Consider the following 19,540-nt stretch of genomic DNA (forward strand, 5'->3'; position numbering starts at 1 on the left):
GTACTTGAAAATGTATTAATTGACCAATTTGGCACATTTGGGCAGACTTGATACAAAATAGTCCAGTATTGCAATGCTTCACTGGATCAATCTGAAACGTTGCACATCCACTGCTGCCATCTAGTGGCCAATATCTAAATTGCGCCTAAACTGCAATGTTTGTATTATCTTTTACCAGATCTAATGTGTTATATTCTCCTACATTAATTTCACATTTCCACAAACTTCAAAGTGTTTCCTTTCAAATGGTATCAGGAATATGCATATCCTTGCTTCAGGTCCTGAGCTACAGGCAGTTAGATTTGGGTATGTCATTTTAGCCTAAAATTGAAAAAAAAGAATTGTGTATTGTGTAGAATGTAATTGTATGCTGTAGCATTAAGATTTCCCTTCACTGGAACTAAGGGGCCTAGCCCGAACCATGAAAAACAGCCCCAGACTATTATTCCTCCTTCACCAAACTTACAGGTATCACTATGCATTTGGGCAGGTAGCGTTCTCCTGGCATCTGCAAACCCAGATTTGTCCGTCGGACTGCCAGATGGTGAAGCGTGATTCATCACTCCAAAGAACACATTTTCAGTGCTCCAGAGTCCAATGGCGGTGCGCTTTACACCACTCCAGCTGATTCTTGGCATTGCGCATGGTGATCTTAGGCTTGTATGCAGCTGCTCGGCCATGGAAACCCATTTCATGAAGCTCCCAACAAACAGTTCTTGTGATGACGTTGCTTCCAGAGGCAGTTTGGAACTCGATAGTGAGTGTTGCAACCGAGGACAGATCATTTTTACACACCACGCGCTTCAGCACTCGCGCTACAGTGTAGTATGACATGAATGCTTTCATATGTTGACACTGTGAAACCTGAATCGCCTGTTACAGTTTTAGGTTCCCTGACTTAAAGTTATCCTCTTCATTTTGATCACCACCTGGTGAACATGGGCGGTGTGTTCAATAGGGCGATATGGGCGACGCACTGCCAAACGGGAAAAGGAAGGGATTTTTTTTCTAATCAATTATATCATGGCAACAGTAGTTCAGTGTTCACGTCTGATCTGCCAGCCACTAAATGTCCAATCAGGCTAAAGTCGTGCTTCAAATGTCCCCGCCCGTTTTGGGGCGATTTCAGTCAGGTTGAAAATCGCCCAGAAGTCTCTCATAGCCTCTAATGTAAAATATTTTTTTTTCAAATTTCTGAGCTTTCAATACATTCTCTATGGGTGTCTGAGGGCTTGCACTTACGCGCTTTCGTCATACGTAACGTAACGTAACCATGAACGGCAGACAGCAACGCTTGGACAGCGACTGGTGTAACCGACATGCACCATCTTTCAGAAAAGATTAAGAAAAATGAGCTGTCAAAGACCCACATTGATAGCTGTTTGAGATTGTCTGCTTTGGTGAGAGTGAATATTGCCACTCAACTGGATGAGGGATACAGGCTAGCTGTCCGCCGCCACAACGATGAGGTTAGCAACAGCAGAGTCGTGAACACTGTCTACGAGAATCGAGACGACCTCATAGAATGTTTTGAAGCCATCCGGACGGGTTCATTGGGTTCATTTGACCAGCCCACCGTACCAGAAGCTACAGAATAAGGACATCGATGCTGTCTTTATCAAACGTGCCCTCGACAGCTTCGCAAGCAGTGTGCAGGCCATAAGGTAAGATAAAGATTAAACAATATCATTCGATCTTTCTCAAAGCAGAGCTTTATTTGAAAATGTATGCATGAAAGGAGACTGCATTTGTGTTTGAAATTACATTATTGTCATTATACATATGGCCAGTGGTGTAATCTATCTTATTTTATATACTATGTGTACTGTACAGTGGTGCTCATAAGTGTATGAACACATTCTAAAGCTGACTAAAAAGAGGAATAAAAAAATAAAAAAATCATCTTTTGGAAATTGATCTTAATGACTTAATTAAAAAAGTTGGAAAATCCAACCTTTAAGGACACCAATTTTCTTTTCTTTTTTATTCCTCTTTTTAGTCAACTTTAGCATGGGATCATAAGCTTATGAGCACCACTGTATACTGTGCTGAACATCCAGGCTATGTGAGACACAAAGGCTAACTTAAACACTAAAGACTTTATGCATCCCTGCCCATTTTAAGTGGAACTGAAGTATTTGTACTATACATGGATACATTGCATATACCTGTGCATCACATAGACAACAATACTGTACAAAGCCAACAAACACATTGGTCTGTTTGCCTTCAGGGACTCCTCTCAACAGCAGCTGCAAGAAGCAACAGGAGCCAAAAGACCCAGAACAGCTTTGAGAGAAGAGGAGAAGCAGAGGCTGTCTGAAGAGGTCTGCAACACCATCCTGGATCACACCAAAGAAAGGTTCTCTTTCTCTGGCCACCTTGTGAGTGCTACCTTACTGCAAGCAGACATGTTTGAAAGGTACTGCCATTCAAAAAAATAAAAAATCTGTTCATGTTCATTTTTACAAATCTATACAATTGGCCAGAATATGGTTGTTCATATTTACAAATCTATACAATTGGCCAGAATATGGTTGTTCATTTTTACAAAGCCATACATATTGTTTATGCAGTGTTGAGGAATGTGAAAGAACACCCTTGATTATTTTTACTGTGATAACTTATTTTGCTTTTGTAAGCCAACACTTTTGAGATCAGTCAATAAATGCTTCTGGTATTGACTTATATGCTGCCCCTGTCTTCATGTTGTTGCTGGACATATCTTTTTAAAAATGTGTGTAGGTCACCTAAATCATCAGAAAAATTGCCCCTCCTGAGAATTTTTTCAGGAGCCGCCACTGCTGGTGAAGTAATACAAATGTGTGATTCACCTGTCAGGATAAGTAAAACGCTTTTCGATCTGTCATTCTGTCTATATTCCCAAAGAAGCCATGGAGAAGGACAAATGAGGAAGAGATGAGGAAGGCAGGAACCATCTGGAATGAGTTCAAGAAAACTGCCCAGAACAGAGTCTGCTGGAGATGCACCGTTGAGGCCATTTTCTCCACTAGTAGCTGAAGGGAATATCTCAAGAAAGTCAAGTAAGTCATTCTGTCTATCAATGTTCTGCTCGTGTATGTCTAAAGTCAGCATGGAATGAAAATTATTCTCCAATCTGGCCTGAGCCTGTCAGTGTCTGTGTGAGGATGCTGAGGCTCTCAGGTTGAGCCAACCGCCTCCAATACCCCCCTTCATTAATACAAGAGCAGTGGTGGAAAAAGTACCCAATTGTCATACTTGAGTAAAAGTATAGATACCTACCTTAATAGAAAGTTAAAATACTGCAGTGCATTCGGAAAGTATTCAGACCCCTTGACTTTTTCCATATTTTGTTACGTTACAGCGTTATTCTAAAATTGATTAAATTGTTTTAATGACAAAGCAAAAACAGGTTTTACGAATTTTAGCAAATTTATAAAAAATAAACAACGGAAATATCACATTTACATAAGTATTCAGACCCTTTAGTCAGTATTTTGTTGAAGCACCTTTGGCTGTGATTACAGCCTTAACCCTCCCGTTGTCCTAGGGTCAAAATGACCCGCCACTGTGTTGAACCAACTTTATTTAATTTTTATATTTTTGGGATCATTTGTGAGAAGGAGGCAGTGAGACTTTAAAGAAAGTATCACTGCCTCCTTCTCACAAATGATCCAAAAAATATAAAAATTTAATAAAGTTGGTTTAACACAGTGGCGGGTCATTTTGACCCTAGGACAACGGGAGGGTTAAGTGTCTTGGGTATGACGCTACTAGCTTGGCACACCTGTATTTGGGGAGTTTCTCCCATTCTTCTCTGCAGATCCTCTCAAGCTCTGTCAGGTTGGATGGGGAGCGTTGCTTATCAGCTATTTTCAGGTCTCTCCTGAGATGTTCAATCGGGTTCAAGTCCGGGCTCTGGCTGGGCCACTCAAGGACAGTCAGAGACTTGTCCCAAAGCCACTCCCGCATTGTCTTGGCTGTGTGTTTAGGGTTGTTGTCCTGTTGGAAGGTATGGTGGAAAAATTACAAGATTATGTTTAATACTGTTTTATTCAATAGAATAGATTGGAATCCAAGATAGTGTAACAGTGTGGTCGTGAATTGTGTTGTGTCCTCGTGTAAATAGCCAGTTTTTTGTCTTTTTTTCGTATATATTTCTCTATCTCACTTCCCATCCTTTAACCAAATATACCTTCCTGCAACCCGCCTCACCCGATGTGGAACGGATTCTATTATTTCTTTATTTTTTTCAAGAACCTACGGCTGAAACTAGCCAGCTAGCCAGCTAACTAGCTACTTGCTATTAGCCACCGTTAGCGTTCTTCACCACTGTCCGTGGCCTGCACTACCTACCAGCCAGCTCTAGCCTGGACAATTATCAGTCTGCACAGCGTGCTATCGACCCAGAGCATATCAGATTTTCTGCCGGAATCACTGAATCACTGGACCTTAACACCGGATCATCGCAACTAGCTAGCTGCAACCGAATGGCTGTTGTTGGCTAATTCACCACTGTCCCGATGCACCAGTTAGCCTTGAGCTAGCCTCGAGCCAGGCCCATCTACCTCTCTGTCAACCAGACGGGACCACTTAGTGTCGACACGGAGCCCCGCCGATCCATCACGACTGGTCTGCCGACGTAATCGTCAGATGTGGTTTCAACAGGCTTCCAGTTGTGACGACCACAAAGATCCATCTGTTATCCCCGGCCCGCTAGCATGCGCAATCAACAGCCGTGCCTCCTGCTCCCCTGTGCTGTAGCAGCCTACAAACTGCTCCCGGACATAGCTATTGCTGTTCACTGGACCTTATAATCACTCAGCTACACAGCTGATGCCTGCTGGACTGTTCCTTTACACTGTACCCTATCCTGTTTATCTGTTTAGCCTCAGCCCAAACTTTCATCGCCATTACCAGTTGTTGTCTTAGCCCTCTCGAATAACACTTGTGATTGCACTATGCCTCTCTCCCATGTCAATATGCCTAGCCTATTGCTGTTTGGGCTACTTCTTATTGTACTATTTCACTGTAGAACCTCCAGTCCCGCTCAACCAGCCTCAGAGAGCTCCTTTGTCCCACCCCCCATAGACGCGGAGACCAGTTCAATCGGTACCTCCAGTGATGCTACCTCTTTCATCGTTACCCAATGCTTAGGTGTACCTCCACTGTACTCATATCCTTCCATATCCTTGTCTGTACATAATGCCCTGAATCTATTCCACAACGCCCGGAAATCTGCCCCTTTTATTCTCTGTACCCAACGCACTAGAAGACCAGTTCTTAAAGCCTTTAGCCGTATCCTTATTCTATTCCTCCGCTGTTCCTCTGGTGATGTAGAGGTTAACCCAGGTCCTGTAGCCCCCAGTATCACTCCTACTCCCCAGGCGCTATCATTTGTTGACTTCTGTAACCGTAAAAGCCTTGGATTCTTGCATGTCAACATCAGAAGCCTCCTCCCCAAGTTTGAGTTATTCACTGCGTTAGCACACTCTGCCAACCCTGATGTTCTAGCAGTGTCTGAATCCTGGCTTAGGAAGGCCACCAAAAATTCCAACATTTTCCATCTAGATAGAACTGCCAAAGGGGGCGGAGTTGCAATCTACTGTAGAGATAGCCTGCAGAGCTCTATCATACTATCCAGGTCTGTGCCCAAACAGTTTGAGCTTCTACTTCTAAAAATCCACCTTTCCAGAAATAAGTCTCTCACTGTTGCCGCTTGCTACAGACCCCCCTCAGCCCCCAGTTGTGCCCTGGACACCATATGTGAATTGCTTGCCGCCCATCTATCCTCTGAGTTCGTACTGCTTGGTGACCTAAACTGGGATATGCTTAACACCCCGGCCGTCCTACAATCTAAACTAGATGCCCTCAATCTCACACAAATGATCAAGGAACCTACCAGGTACAACCCTAAATCCATAAACATGGGCACCATCATAGATATCATCCTGACTAATTTACCTTCTAAATACACCTCCGCTGTCTTCAACCAGGATCTCAGCGATCACTGCCTCATTGCCTGCGTCTGTAATGGGTCCGCGGTCAAACGACCACCCCTCATCACTGTCAAATGCTCCCTAAAACACTTCAGCGAGCAGGCCTTTCTAATTGACCTGGCCCGGGTATCCTGGATGGATATTGACCTCATTCCGTCAGTAGAGGATGCCTGGATGTTCTTCAAAAGTGCTTTCCTCTCCATCTTAAATAAGCATGCCCCATTCAAAAAATGCAGAACTAAGAACAGATATAGCCCCTGGTTCACCCCAGACTTGACTGCCCTTGACCAGCACAAAAACATCCTGTGGTGTACTGCATTAGCATCGAACAGCCCCCGTGATATGCAACTTTTCAGGGAAGTCAGGAACTAATATACACAATCAGTTAGGAAAGCAAAGGCTAGCTTTTTCAAACAGAAATTTGCATCCTGTAGCACTAACTCCAAAAAGTTTTGGGACACTGTAAAGTCAATGGAGAATAAGAGCACCTCCTCCCAGTTACCCACTGCACTGAGGCTAGGAAACACTGTCACCACTGATAAATCTATGATAATCGAGAATATCAATAAGCATTTTGCTACGGCTGGCCATGCTTTCCACCTGGCTACCCCTACCCCGGCCACCAGCTCTGCACCCTCCGCTGCAACTTGCCCATGTCCCCCCACTTCTCCTTCACCCAAATTCAGATAGCTGATGTCCTGAAAGAGCTGCAAAATCTGGACCCCTACAAATCAGCTGGGCTAGACAATCTGGACCCTTTCTTTCTAAAATTAGCCGCCGAAACTGTCGCAACCCCTATTACTAGCCTGTTCAACCTCTCTTTCGTATCGTCTGAGATCCCCAGAGATTGGAAAGTTGCCGCGGTCATCCCCCTCTTCAAATGGGGTGACACTCTAGATCCAAACTGTTACAGACCTATATCCATCCTGCCCTGCCTTTCGAAAGTATTTGAAAGCCAAGTTAACAAACAAATCACCAACCATTTCGAATCCCACCGTACCTTCTCCGCTATGCAATCTGGTTTCCGAGCTGGTCATGGGTGCACCTCAGCCACGCTCAAGGTCCTAAACGATATAATAACAGCGATCGATAAAAGATAGTACTGTGCAGCCGTCTTTATCGACCTGGCCAAGGCTTTTGACTCTGTCAATCACCGCATTCTTATTGGCAGACTAAATAGCCTTGGTTTCTCAAATGACTGCCTCGCCTGGTTCACCAACTACTTCTCAGATAGAGTTCAATGTGTCAAATCGGAGGGCCTGTTGTCTGGACCTATGGCAGTCTCTATGGGGGTGCCACAGGGTTCAATTCTCGGGCCGACTCTATTCTCTGTGTATATCAATGATGTCGCTCTTGCTGCTGGTGACTCTCAGATCCACCTCTATGCAGACGACACCATTTTGTATACATCTGGCCCTTCATTGGACACTGTGTTAACAAACCTCCAAACGAGCTTCAATGCCATACAACACTCCTTCCGTGGCCTCCAACTGCTCTTAAATGCTAGTTAAACGAAATGCATGCTCTTAAATCGAACGCTGCTTGCACCCGCCCACCCGACTAGAATCACTACTCTCGGCGGGTCTGACTTGTAACTCTGTGTTTGTTGTTTTTATCACGCTGCTTTGCTTTATCTTGGCCAGGTCGCAGTGGTAAATGAGAACTTGTTCTCAACTGGCTTACCTGGTTAAATAAAGGTGAAATAAATAAAAACAAATAAAAAAATAGGGTTCTTAGAAACTCTCTCTTCTGTGTCTGTGTGAACTGAGATGAGCTTCTGAAGCTGAGGCTGGCAATTGATTTATGAATGGCTAGGTGATTAAACCAACAGCCACATTCCATTTCATGTTTAGTGGTGTGTGAAAGGGAGATGTCTCTGGTCTGACTGAGCCTGCTTTTTAATAGACTGAATTGGTGCCTGTAAGGTACCAGGATGAGATATGTTATGAATAGTTGATAAGAACCTTGTCTTTTGTGCCAAACCCTGGTTTCCATGCAATGGGAACAGTCTTCATAGCAGATACTGTCTGCTGTGAATTATTCATTTCTTTCATACAAATCCTAAGCTTTGACCCATTCCACACATCTGCAGTTTGTCATGTAGACTGAGAGGGTGTATCTTTACTATAAAATATATATTATTATAATTGTTTTATTTTTATTTTTCTCTTTTGGGGGTAGATCAGCTTAATATTGCAGATATATTGTACTGTAACTTCCATCAATGTAATTATCTGCATCACTTCCAATCCCCCATGTTTTTTTATATACAGTGCTATGAAAAAGTATTTGCCCACTTTCTAATTTTCTCTACTTTTGCATATTTGTGATACTGAATGTTATCAGATCTTCAACCAAAACCTAATATTAGATAAAGGGAACATAAGTGAACAAATAACACTACAATTACATATTCATTTCATTTATTTCATAAACAAAGTTATGCAACACCCAATTCCCCTGTGTGAAAAAGTAATTGCCCCCTTACACTCAATAACTGGTTGTGCCACCTTTAGCTGCAATGACTCCAACCAAATGCTTCCTGTAGTTGTTGATCAGTCTCTCACGTCGCTGTGGAGGAATTTTGGCCCACTCTTCCATGCAGAACTGCTTTAACTCAGTGACGTGTGGGTTTTCAAGCATGAACTGCTAGTTTCAAGTCCTGCCACAACATCTCAATTGGGATTAGGTCTGGACTTTGACTAGGCCATTCCAAAACTTCCAATTTGTTGCTTTTTTTATCAATTTTCATGTAGACTTGATTGTGTGTTTTGGATCATTGTCTTGCTGCATGACCCAGCTGCGCTTCAGCTTCAGCTCACAGACGGATGGTCTGACATTCTTGTCAAGGTGACGTGTATGCGGTGAACGAAGTCAAGCGCAGGACACCGAGCTACTGGCAGACGTACTTTACTAGCACAGTAAATGAACATACAAAACAAAAACCTCCTAACAGGGAGGAACAATACTCGCATACAACAGCAACTGCCTACCTCACGGAAAACAATCACACACAATAACCAATGAGAGACAGGGGTTATAAAGGGAATACAATGTAACATAATGGAAAACAGGTGTAAACAATAAAGACCAAACAAGACAAACACCGAAACATGGATCGGTAGCAGCTAGTACTCCGGGGACGACGAACGCCGATGGTTTGGGGATGCTTTGCTGCCTCAGGACCTGGACGACTTGCCTTAATAGAAGGAACCATGAATTCTGCTCTGTATCAGAGAATTCTACAGGAGAATGTCAGACCATCCGTCTGTGAGCTGAAGCTGAAGCGCAGCTAGGTCATGCAGCAAGACAATGATCCAAAACACACAATCAAGTCTACATGAATATTGCTAAAAAGCAAGAAATTGGAAGTTTTGGAATGGCCTAGTCAAAGTCCAGACCTAATCCCAATTGAGATGTTGTAGCAGGACTTGAAACGAGCAGTTCATGCTTGAAAACCCACACGTCACTGAGTTAAAGCAGTTCTGCATGGAAGAGTTTGCCAAAATTCCTCCACAGCGACGGGAGAGACTGATCAACAACTACAGGAAGCATTTGGTTGGAGTCATTGCAGCTAAATGTGGCACAACCAGTTATTGAGAGTTAGGGGGGCAATTACTTTTTCACACAGGGGAATTGGGTGTTGCATAACTTTGTTTATGAAATAATTTGTTGACTTATGTTCCCTTTATCTAATATTAGGTTTTGGTTGATGATCTGATAACATTCAGTATCACAAATATGCAAAAGTAGAGAAAATTAGAAAGGGGGCAAATACTTTTTCATAGCACTGTATATATATATATATATACAGTGGGGAAAACAGTATTTAGTCAGCCACCAATTGTGCAAGTTCTCCCACTTAAAAAGATGAGAGAGGCCTGTAATTTTCATCATAGGTACACGTCAACTATGACAGACAAATTGAGAAAAAAAATCCAGAAAATCACATTGTAGGATTTTTAATGAATTTATTTGCAAATTATGGTGGAAAATAAGTATTTGGTCACCTACAAACAAGCAAGATTTCTGGCTCTCACAGACCTGTAACTTCTTCTTTAAGAGGCTCCTCTGTCCTCCACTCGTTACCTGTATTAATGGCACCTGTTTGAACTTTTTATCAGTATAAAAGACACCTGTCCACAACCTCAAACAGTCACACTCCAAACTCCACTATGGCCAAGACCAAAGAGCTGTCAAAGGACACCAGCAACAAAATTGTAGACCTGCACCAGGCTGGGAAGACTGAATCTGCAATAGGTGAAGACATCAACTGTGGGAGCAATTATTAGGAAATGGAAGACATACAAGACCACTGATAATCTCCCTCGATCTGGGGCTCCACGCAAGATCTCACCCCGTGGGGTCAAAATGATCACAAGAACGGTGAGCAAAAATCCCAGAACCACACGGGGGGACCTAGTGAATGACCTGCAGAGAGCTGGGACCAAAGTAACAAAGCCTACCATCAGTAACACACTACGCCGCCAGGGACTCAAATCCTGCAGTGCCAGACGTGTCCCCCTGCTTAAGCTAGTACATGTCCAGGCCCGTCTGAAGTTTGCTAGAGTGCATTTGGATGATCAAGAAGAGGATTGGGAGAATGTCATATGGTCAGATGAAACCAAAATATAACTTTTTGGTAAAAACTCAACTCGTCGTGTTTGGAGGACAAAGAATGCTGAGTTGCATCCAAAGAACACCATACCTACTGTGAAGCATGGGGGTGGAAACATCATGCTTTGGGGCTGTTTTTCTGCAAAGGGACCAGGACGACTGATCGTGTAAAGGAAAGAATGAATGGGGCCATGTATCGTGAGATTTTGAGTTAAAACCTTCTTCCATCAGCAAGGGCATTGAAGATGAAACGTGGCTGGGTCTTTCAGCATGACAATGATCCCAAACACACCGCCCGGGCAACGAAGGAGTGGCTTCGTAAGAAGCATTTCAAGGTCCTGGAGTGGCCTAGCCAGTCTCGAGATCTCAACCCCATAGAAAATCTTTGGAGGGAGTTGAAAGCGTGTTGCCCAGCGACAGCCCCAAAACATCACTGCTCTAGAGGAGATCTGCATGGAGGAATGGGCCAAAATACCAGCAACAGTGTGTGAAAACCTTGTGAAGACTTACAGAAAACGTTTGACCTGTGTCATTGCCAACAAAGGGTATATAACAAAGTATTGAGAAACTTTTGTTATTGACCAAATACTTATTTTCCACCATAATTTGCAAATAAATTCATAAAAAATCCTACAATGTGATTTTCTGGATTTTTCCCCCACATTTTTTCTGTCATAGTTGACGTGTACCTATGATGAAAATTACAGGCCTCTCTCATCTTTTTAAGTGGGAGAACTTGCACAATTGGTGGCTGACTAAATACTTTTTACCCCCACTGTATAAACCCCAGTCGTACTTTATCAAATGCCTTTTCGAAGTCTGCTATGAATAGCAGGCCTGGTTTCCCAGATTTTCCATAGTGTTCTATTGTTTCCAATACTTGCCTTATGTTATCTCCAATGTATCTTCCATGTAAAAAACCTGTCTAATTAGAATGAATAATATCCGACAATACCTTTTTAATTCTATGCGCTATACATTTTGCTAGAATTTTAGCATCACAACACTGAAGTGTAAGGGTCCTCCAATTTTTTTAATGGACTGGATCTTTATATTTTCCACTTGTATCCTGTTTCAGTAATAATGAGATCATACCTTCTTCTTGAGTGTCAGATAATCTACCATTTACATAGGAGTGGTTAAAACATGCTAATAACGGTCCTCTTAGTATATCAAAAAAGGTTTGGTATACCTCGACTGGTATGCCATCCAACCCTGGAGTTTTCCCGGACTTAAAGTCTTTAATTGTATCCAGAAGTTCCTCCTCTGTAATTTCACCTTCACATGAGTCTTTCTGTATGGCTGTTAATTTTACATTATCAATAGAAAAAAAATCTCTACAATTAGCTTCAGTTAGAGGAGATGGAGGCGACTGAAATGAAAACATATGCTTAAAGTACTTTGTTTCCTCCTTCAAAATATAATTTGGTGAATCATGGGTGACTCCGTCAATTGTAACCAGTTTCATTAAATTCATGCATGTGCGAGCAAGGAGGCCTACAAACCTGACTCAGTTACACCAGCTCTGTCAGGAGGAATGGGCCAAAATTCACCCAACTTATTGTGGGAAGCTTGTGGAAGGCTACCCGAAACATTTGACCCAAGTTAAACAATTTAAAGGCAATGCTACCAAATACTAATTGAGTGTATGTAAACTTCTGACCCACTGGGAATGTGATGATAGAAATAAAAGCTGAAATAAATCATTCTCTCTACTATTATTCTGACATTTCACATTCTTAAAATAAAGCGGTGATCCTAACTGACCTAAGACAGGGAATTTGTACTAGGATTAAATGTCAGAAATTGTGAAAAACTGAGTTTAAATGTATTTGGCTAAGGTGTATGTAAACTTCCGACTTCAACTGTAACTATAAAACACTTATGGGATTTTCTCCGTCCGGGTACTACATTTAAAATAAAACTGCCCATAAATCCTGAAATTAGTGTATTTTCCGCAGAAAATACAGTTAGAGCGAATTAAGGTGGAATCTCTAAGTAACTTTTAACATAGTACAAAGCCAAATTAGGGTTTCCATCAAAATAATTATCATTGTGATGTAATAAGGAATTTCATTATGTTTCCAAATCAATGAATATGGATTTAACTTGTTGACTGATAATGTATTACCTTTGAGCATGATCTTTGCAAAGAAACACTTGGATGACCTTTAAGGCTGTTTTCTGGTAATTGTGTTGTTATTATGTGCCAGATGTTAAGACTACAAACCATTGTAAAAGGGCTATTTGTGAGATTTACTTGTCATTTCAAGAGGCATAGGGTCTGTCTTACTGACTAAAATCGGGGTTTCTGATTGTAATTCAACTTTGTTTGAAGATGTAAGCTGAATGATTTAGCAGTTTGCTTAGTTCAAATTTAAAGACGCATTTATTCAACGTGAATGGCGGGACGATTTTGAGGTAATAATTTGTTGTGTTGCCTAATGGTTTGCGGGAGGAAACTACTGAGAATGGGGTTGTAATTTAAAATACTGAATTGAATATGGATATGGAACATATGCTTGTCAACAACAGCAAGTGTTTGGAATGGACTTGCGAAAGTATTCACCCCCCTTGGCATTTTTCCTATTTTGTTGCCTTACAACCTGGAATTAAAATGGATTTTTGGGGGGTTTGTATCATTTGATTTACACAACATGCCTACCACTTTGAAGATGCAAAAAAAATAATAGTGTGAAACAAACAAGAAATAAGACATAAAAAACAGAAAACTTGAGTGTGCATAACTATTCACCCCCCCCAAAGTCAATACTTTGTAGAGCCACCTTTTGCAGCAATTACAGCTGCAAGTCTCTTGGGGTATGTCTCTATAAGCTTGGCACATCTAGCCACTGGGATTTTTGCCCATTCTTCAAGGCAAACCTGCTCCAGCTCCTTCAAGTTGGATGGGTTCCGCTGGTGTACAGCAATCTTTAAGTCATACCACAGATTCTCAATTGGATTGAGGTCTGGGCTTTGACTAGGCCATTCCAATACATTTAAATGTTTCCCCTTAAACCACTCGAGTGTTGCTTTAGCAGTATGCTTAGGGTCATTGTCCTGCTGGAAGGTGAACCTCCGTCCCAGTCTCAAATCTCTGGAAGACTGAAATAGATTTCCCTCAAGAATTTCCCTGTATTTAGCGCCATCCATCAATCCTTCAATTCTGACCAGTTTCCCAGTCCCTGCCGATGAAAAACATCCCCACAGCATGATGCTGCCACCACCATGCTTCACTGTGGGGATGTTGTTCTCTGGGTGATGAGAGGTGTTGGGTTTGCGCCAGACATAGCGTTTTCCTCATCTGACCAGAGTACATTCTTCCATATGTTTGGGGAGTCTCCCACATGCCTTTTGGCGAACACCAAACGTGTTTGCTTATTTCTTCTTTAAGCAAAGGCTTTCTTCTGGCCACTCTTTCGTAAAACCCAGCTCTGTGGAGTGTACGGCTTAAAGTGGTCCTATGGACAGATACTCCAATCTCCGCTGTGGAACTTTGCAGCGCCTTCAGGGTTATCTTTGGTCTCTTTGTTGCCTCTCTGATTAATGCCCTCCTTGCCTGGTCCGTGAGTTTTGGTGGGCGGCCCTCTCTTGGCATGTTTTTTTATATATTTTTTTTAGGGGTAGATTGCAGCTTTAATATTGCAGATAGATTGTAACTTCCATCAATGTAATTGTCTGCATCACTTCCAATCCCCCATATGTTTTTTTTTCTTCTCGCAAATATATATATATGGAAAGTAATAAAGGGAAATATATATTTTTAAAGGGTATGTAGATGTATGTGTATATATGTATGTATGTGTATATACAGTGAGGGAAAAAACTATTTGATCCCCTGCTGATTTTGTACGTTTGCCCACTGACAAAGAAATGATCAGTCTATAATTTTAATGGTAGGTTTATTTGAACAGTGAGAGACAGAATAACAACAAAAAAAACCAGAAAAACGCATGTCAAAAATGTAATAAATTGATTTGCATTTTAATGAGGGAAATGAGTATTTGACCCGCTCTCAATCAGAAAGATTTCTGGCTCCCAGGTGTCTTTTATATAGGTAACGAGCTGAGATTAGGAGCACACTCTTAAAGGGAGTGCTTCTAATCTCAGCTTGTTACCTGTATAAAATACACCTGTCCACAGAAGTAATCAATCAATCAGATTCCAAACTCTCCAACATGGCCAAGACCAAAGAGCTCTCCAAGGATGTCAGGGACAAGATTGTAGACCTACACAAGGATGGAAAGGGCTACAAGACCATCGCCAAGCAGCTTGGTGAGAAGGTGACAACAGTTGGTGCGATTATTCGCAAATGGAAGAAACACAAAATAACTGTCAATCTCCCTCGGCCTGGGGCTCCATGCAAGATCTCACCTCGTGGAGTTGCAATGATCATGAGAACGGTGAGGAATCAGCCCAGAACTACACGGGTGGATCTTGTCAATGATCTCAAGGCAGCTGGGACCATAGTCACCAAGAAAACAATTGGTAACACACTACGCCGTGAAGGACTGAAATCCTGCAGCGCCCGCAAGGTCCCCCTGCTCAAGAAAGCACATATACATGCCCATCTGAAGTTTGCCAATGAACATCTGAATGATTCAGAGGAGAACTGGGTGAACGTGTTGTGGTCATAAAAGACCAAAATGGAGCTCTTTGGCATCAACTCAACTCGCCGTGTTTGGAGGAGGAGGAATGCTGCCTATGACCCCAAGAACACCATCCCCACCGTCAAACATGGAGGTGGAAACATTATGCTTTGGGGGTGTTTTTCTGCTAAGGGGACAGGACAACTTCACCGCATCAAAGGGACGATGGACGGGGCCATGTACCGTCAAATCTTGGGTGAGAACCTCCTTCCCTCAGCCAGGGCATTGAAAATGGGTCGTGGATGGGTATTCCAGCATGAGAATGACCCAAAACACACAGCCAAGACAACAAAGGAGTGGCTCAAGAAGAAGCACATTAAGGTCCTGGAGTGGCCTAGCCAGTCTCCAGACCTTAATCCCATAGAAAATCTGTGGAGGGAGCTGAAGGTTTGAGTTGCCAAACGTCAGCCTCGAAACCTTAATGACTTGGAGAAGATCTGCAAAGAGGAGTGGGACAAAATCCCTCCTGAGATGTGTGTGAACCTGGTGGCCAACTACAAGAAATGTCTGACCTCTGTGATTTTCAACAAGGGTTATGCCACCAAGTACTAAGTCATGTTTTGCAGAAGGGTCAAATACTTATTTTCCTCATTAAAATGCAAATCAATTTATAACATTTTTTACATGCGTTTTTCTGGATTTTTGTTGTTGTTATTCTGTCTCTCACAGTTCAAATAAACCTACCATTAAAATTATAGACTGATAATTTCTTTGTCAGTGGGCAAACTTACAAAATCAGCAGGGGATCAAATACTTTTTTCCCTCACTGTATATATATACACATACAGTGGGGAGAACAAGTATTTGATACACTGCCGATTTTGCAGGTTTTCCTACTTACAAAGCATGTAGAGGTCTGTAATTTTTTATCATAGGTACACTTCAACTGTGAGAGACGGAATCTAAAACAAAAACTCCAGAAAATCACATTGTATGATTTTTAAGTAATTAATTTGCATTTTCTTGCATGACATAAGTATTTGATCACCTACCAACCAGTAAGAATTCCGGCTCTCACAGACCTGTTAGTTTTTCTTTAAGAAGCCCTGCTGTTCTCCACTCATTACCTGTATTAACTGCACCTGTTTGAACCCGTTACCTGTATAAAAGACACCTGTCCACACACTCAATCAAACAGACTCCAACCTCTCCACAATGGCCAAGACCAGAGAGCTGTGTAAGGACATCAGGGATAAAATTGTAGACCTGCACAAGGCTGGGATGGGCTACAGGACAATAGGCAAGCAGCTTGGTGAGAAGGCAACAACTGTTGGAGCAATTATTGGAAAATGGAAGAAGTTCAAGATGACGGTCAATCACACTCGGTCTGGGGCTCCATGCAAAATCTCACCTCGTGGGGCATCAATGATCACGAGGAAGGTGAGGGATCAGCCCAGAACTACACGGCAGGACCTGATCAATGACCTGAAGAGAGCTGGGACCACAGTCTCAAAGAAAACCATTAGTAACACACTACGCCATCATGGAATAAAATCCTGCAGCGCACGCAAGGTCCCCCTGCTCAAGCCAGCGCATGTCCAGGCCCGTCTGAAGTTTGCCAATGACCATCTGGATGATCCAGAGGAGGAATGGGAGAAGGTCATGTGGTCTGATGAGACAAAAATAGAGCATTTTGGTCTAAACTCCACTCGCCGCGTTTGGAGGAAGAAGAAGGATGAGTACAACCCCAAGAACACCATCCCAACCGTGAAGAATGGAGGTGGAAACATCATTATTTGGGAATGCTTTTCTGCAAAGGGGACAGGACGACTGCACCGTATTGAGGGGAGGATGGATTGGGCCATGTATCGCGAGATCTTGGCCAACAACCTCCTTCCCTCAGTAAAAGCATTGAAGATGGGTCGTGGCTGGGTCTTCCAGCATGACAACGACCTGAAACACACAGCCAGGGCAACTAAGGAGTGGCTCCGTAAGAAGCATTTCAACGTCCCGGAGTGGCCTAGCCAGTCTCCAGACCTGAACCCAATAGAAAATCTTTGGAGGGAGCTGAAAGTCCGTATTGCCCAGCGACAGCCCTGAAACCTGAAGGATCTGGAGAAGGTCTGTATGGAGGAGTGGGCCAAAATCCCTGCAGCAGTGTGTGCAAACCTGGTCAAGACCTACAGGAAACGTATGATCTCTGTAATTGCAAACAAATGTTTCTGTACCAAATATTAAGTTCTGCTTTTCTGATGTATCAAATACTTATGTCATGCAATAAAATGCAAATTAATTACTTAAAAATCATACAATGTGATTTTCTGGATTTTTGTTTTAGATTCCGTCTCTCACAGTTGAAGTGTACCTATGATAAAAATTACAGACCTCTACATGCTTTGTAAGTAGGAAAACCTGCAAAATCGGCAGTGTATCAAATACTTGTTCTCCCCACTGTACATACATATATACACATACATCTACATATCCTTTAAAAAAATATATTTCCCTTTATTACTTTCCAACCCCACCACCTAATTGGAGTAAACTAGTGAACAACAATGCTTAGGCCTGTACTTCCTGTTTATACATACTATATACATTTTATGGACACAGTCAATTTTACAATAATTCTATTTTGTTTGTTTTTACTCTTTAACTTCTTCCTCTACCCTCAACCTCTCCGATCATTTTCATGATGTCCATCCGGTTTGCTTTTATATGCCATATCTTTCTAACTGTTCTCTTTCACAAAAGCTCTCAACCTATAATCTATATACTTATTATGGACACAGTATGCTTACATTAGTAGTTATCTTGTTGTTATTAGTTGTTGTTAGTTGTTATTAGTCCCATCCTTCAACTCCATTCAACACCACCCATCTATCTCTTAACACCATCCATATTGGATTTCTATTTGCCATATATTTTTCAACTGTACTGTCATGTTTTACAGAAGTTCTGAACCTTTCTATTCTCATTGTTTCTACAGATTGTCAATTGAAAAGTATTATGTTATTTAATGCAAGGCCGACAGACAAGTTTCTTACTTTTCCCCCCTTCCACTTTCCTCTTCCATTTTTGCGGTAATGCTGCAATTATTTGGTTGTAATTTTGGGTAGAGCATACATTTCCATATGTTTTTGTTAGCTGCATGTGTGACACAACTCCACCAGTCCTACCGATGATATCATTTACGAAGATTATACCTTTTTATTTTTAAATTTTGTCAAAAGAAAAAGGTTTTTTTATCAATTAGTATATTTGAGTTTAACCACAATATTTATTGCATTATTTATTCTGTCGTTTCTGGAAGATTAAATTGAAATTGCAACCAAACTTTCTATGGCTTGTTTTAGAAATAGGGATATTTGGGAGATGATTTCCTTTTCAAATAACTGAAAGTAAGAGGTTGTAATCTGAATAAAGGGAAAAAGGCCATTCTTGAACATTGGGTGAGACAATCTTACTAATTTGCTAGAGAACCAGTTCGGATTTAAGTATAACTTTTGTATGACTGAAGCTTTAGTGATAGGTCTAATGCTTTCATATTTAATAATTTACTGTCCTCCGAATTCATATTCATTATATAAATAGGCCTGTTTAATTTTGTCTGGCTTGCCGTTCCAAATAAAATGGAATATTTTTAATTTTTAAAAATTTAAAAAACTGTTTGCTATGCGTAGGCAAGACCAAAAGCAAATAAGTAAACTGGGATAATACTAAAGAGTTAATCAGGGTGATTTTTCCACAAATTGACAGGTATTTACCTTTCCATGGTAGCAAGATCTATTTTTGTTAACTTTCTATTAAAATGTATTGTATGTGAGATCCTTTATTTCATTTGGGATATGTATTCCGAGTATATCCACATCACCATCAGACCATTTTATTGGTAAACTACATGGTAATGTAAAAATTGTATTTGTTAGTGATCCAATACGTAATATAGTACATTTATCATAATTTGGTTGTAATCCAGAGAGGTTAGAAAATGTATCTAGATCCTCTATGAGGCTGTGGAGGGATTCAAGTTGTGGATTTAAAAGAAAACATGAATCATCAGCATACAATGACACCTTTGTTTTTAAGCCCTGGATTTCTAATCCCTTGATATTATTGTTGGATCTGATTTTAATAGCTAAGAGCTCAATGGCCATAATAAATAGATATGCCGATAGTGGACAACCTTGTTTCACTCCTCTTGACAGTTTAAAACGTTCTGAGAAATAGCCATTATTTACTATTTTACACCTAGGGTTACTATACATGATTTTAACCCATTTTATAAGAGATTCTCCAAAATTGAAATGCTCCAGGCATTTATATATAAACCCCAGTCGTACTTTATCAAAT

The sequence above is a fragment of the Coregonus lavaretus genome (assembly GCF_964263955.1).
Source record: "Coregonus lavaretus genome assembly, chromosome: 18".
Classification (NCBI taxonomy): Eukaryota; Metazoa; Chordata; class Actinopteri; order Salmoniformes; family Salmonidae; genus Coregonus; species Coregonus lavaretus.